Genomic DNA, 3,996 nt, shown 5'->3' with positions numbered 1-3,996 from the left:
AGGAGTCCTTGCCTTTCCTTGGTTATATCATCTGTGCCCAGGGTTTGGCTATGGATCCTGCCAAGCTACAGGCTGTGATGGACTGGCAGGAAAACCATTCACTTAAAGTGGTGCAGCGCTTTATGGGGTTCATTAATTACTATCGCCAGTTCATTCCACACTTCTCAACTTTGGTAGCTCCCTTGGTTGCCATCACCAGGAAGGGAGCAAATCCCAAGTACTAAGTAGCTGTGTTCCTCTGTAAGCTTAACAGGGCACAGCGTTCTCTTTGCTAAACAGACTCTGTGTAGTAACAGAGTTTGTTTATAGTACTATATTGTACTGCCATACTTAGCAGCAGGTTCTTTCCTGCACGGTGGATCCCGGGTTGCGAACGCACCTACTACTACTACTAATAAATATATATATTCGGTGTGTTCCACCAACCCTAACATCTGATATGAGGCATACAGGTAGAACTTGTTGTCATAATTCTATAACCTATATGCCTGTATTAATAGTTTAGATAAGTCAAATGTGGTGACAGATTCCTTTTAAGGGATTAATGTCCATACGTCTTTGACTGTCAACAGTCTCCCTGTCCAGGCAGAGTAGGAATAAACCCATTTGGTTCCACCTTTGACTGAAGGCTGCAGGCAGATTGCAGAGTTACTGAAGACCTAAAGCACATCACAGATTGGAGAGACCCATGCACTGGGAGCCACTGTGATTCAGGCTGCGACTTGGAAACCACAGACGGGTAGCAGAACAAACTCCGGAGTAATAAGAAAGTCTAAATACAATGTAATCTGCAGGCCGCTAGGAGACCTCTTGGAAACTGACTGACATGCAGTGAGGTCCAAGTAGACCGGGAACAGGTAGAAGATGGAACTCTGGAGTAACTAGTAAGTATAAAAACCATGGAAGCCAGAAGCAGTTAGGAAATGTCCGGAGAATTCACCAGTTAGTAGTGTCACTGAAAGCTGCAGACTAGTGATGAGCGAGTATACTCGTTGCTCGAGATTTCTCGAGCACACTTGGGGGTCCTCCGAGTATTTTTTAGTTCTCGGAGATTTAGTTTTTGTTGACCCAGCTGCATTATTTACATCTGTTAGCCAGCATTAGTGCATGTGGGGGTTGCCTGGTTGCTAGGGAATCCCCACATGTACTTAGGCTGGCTAACAAATGTAAATCATTCAGCTGCGGCGATGAAAACTAAATCTCCGAGCACTAAAAAATCGTGCTCAGGAAATCTCAAGCAAAGAGTATACTCGCTCATCACTACTGCAGACCTGTAACTCAGGGATTGGAAATCACAAATATCTTGGAAACAATGAACTGGACACTGTGCACAAACTATAAGTCATACTAAAAAGTCTTAATACCAAGACCCAGGTATGTGTCTGGGAAAGCCTCATTTAAGCCCAGGAAATAAACACATGGTAGCATGCCAGAGAACTTGCAAACCTAGACGTGAAGCAGAGGAAAGTCAAGTGGACCGGGGTGAGAGAAGCTAAACATGGATCTGAGGATAAAATAAAGCACTTTTATACACTGTCCATAAAAAATGTAAGAGGTCCATGAATTTTTTGCAGCTGAAGAAACTTATACAAATTATTCTCACTGTAATTGTTATAATTTTACAGTTTACAGTGAATGCAGCTGATTTTGTCATGTCAGAATTATGGGCTATATATATGGATCACTTATAATCATAATGAATTATTACGTATTTTCAATGAGTCTTTAGAAAATATTGCCTTTCCAGGTTATGAACATCTCTGCCTCTGGTGCACGAACACGGCACGCACAGCTCTGCCTCTGGTGCACACACAGCTCTGCCTCTGGTGCATGCACACGGTACACACAGCTCGGCCTCTGGTGCACGCACACGGTACACACAGCTCGGCCTCTGGTGCACGCACACATTACACATAGCTCTGCCTCTGGTGCACGCACACGATACACACAGCTCTGCCTCTAGTGCATGCACACGGTACACACAGCTCTGCCTCTGGTGCACGCACACGGTACACACAGCTCTGCCTCTAGTGCATGCACACGGTACACACAGCTCTGCCTCTAGTGCACGCACACATTACACACAGCTCTGCCTCTAGTGCACGCACACGGTACACACAGCTCTGCCTCTAGTGCACGCACACGGTACACACAGCTCTGCCTCTAGTGCATGCACACGGTACACACAGCTCTGCCTCTAGTGCATGCACACGGTACACACAGCTCTGCCTCTAGTGCACGCACACGGTACACACAGCTCTGCCTCTAGTGCATGCACACGGTACACACAGCTCTGCCTCTAGTGCATGCACACGGTACACACAGCTCTGCCTCTGGTGCACGCACACGGTACACACAGCTCTGCCTCTAGTGCACGCACACGGTACACACAGCTCTGCCTCTAGTGCACGCACACACAGCTCTGCCTCTAGTGCACGCACACGGTACACACAGCTCTGCCTCTAGTGCACGCACACGGTACACACAGCTCTGCCTCTAGTGCACGCACACGGTACACACAGCTCTGCCTCTAGTGCATGCACACGGTACACACAGCTCTGCCTCTGGTGCACGCACACGGTATATACAGCTTTGTCTCTGGTCCATGCACACATTACACACAGCTCTGCCTCTGGTGCACGCACACGGTACACATGGCTCGGCCTCTGGTGCACGCACACGGTACACTCAGCTCTGCCTCTGGTATACGCACACGGTACACACAGCTCTGCCTCTGGTGCACGCACACGGTACACACGGCTCGGCCTCTGGTGCACGCACACGGTACACTCAGCTCTGCCTCTGGTATACGCACACGGTACACACAGCTCTGCCTCTGGTGCACGCACACCGTACACACAGCTCTGCCTCTGGTACACGCACACGGTACACACAGCTCGGCCTCTGGTACACGCACACGGTACACACAGCTCTGCCTCTGGTGCACGCACACGGTACACACGGCTCGGCCTCTGGTACACGCACACGGTACACACAGCTCGGCCTCTGGTACACGCACACGGTACACACAGCTCTGCCTCTGGTACACGCACACGGTACACACAGCTCGGCCTCTGGTACACGCACACGGTACACACAGCTCTGCCTCTGGTACACGCACACGGTACACACGGCTCGGCCTCTGGTACACGCACACGGTACACACGGCTCGGCCTCTGGTACACGCACACGGTACACACAGCTCGGCCTCTGGTACACGCACACGGTACACACAGCTCTGCCTCTGGTACACGCACACGGTACACACAGCTCGGCCTCTGGTACACGCACACGGTACACACAGCTCGGCCTCTGGTACACGCACACGGTACACACAGCTCTGCCTCTGGTACACGCACACGGTACACACAGCTCGGCCTCTGGTACACGCACACGGTACACACAGCTCTGCCTCTGGTACACGCACACGGTACACACAGCTCGGCCTCTGGTACACGCACACGGTACACACGGCTCGGCCTCTGGTACACGCACACGGTACACACGGCTCGGCCTCTGGTACACGCACACGGTACACACGGCTCGGCCTCTGGTACACGCACACGGTACACACAGCTCTGCCTCTGGTACACGCACACGGTACACACAGCTCGGCCTCTGGTACACGCACACGGTACACACGGCTCGGCCTCTGGTACACGCACACGGTACACACGGCTCGGCCTCTGGTACACGCACACGGTACACACAGCTCGGCCTCTGGTACACGCACACGGTACACACAGCTCGGCCTCTGGTACACGCACACCGTACACACAGCTCGGCCTCTGGTACACGCACACGGTACACACAGCTCTGCCTCTGGTACACGCACACGGTACACACAGCTCTGCCTCTGGTACACGCACACGGTACACACAGCTGTGCAGGATCCACGCTCTGCGCTTATCAGTATTTTTTATACTTCTATTAAACACACAGTCACTAACATTTCCCAGGATTAAGCTCAGTGTCTGACTCCTCCCCCACACGTGA

The sequence above is a fragment of the Ranitomeya imitator genome, chromosome 3 (genome assembly GCF_032444005.1).
Source record: "Ranitomeya imitator isolate aRanImi1 chromosome 3, aRanImi1.pri, whole genome shotgun sequence".
NCBI classification, from domain to species: domain Eukaryota; kingdom Metazoa; phylum Chordata; class Amphibia; order Anura; family Dendrobatidae; genus Ranitomeya; species Ranitomeya imitator.
This window is presented reverse-complemented; position numbering follows the sequence as displayed.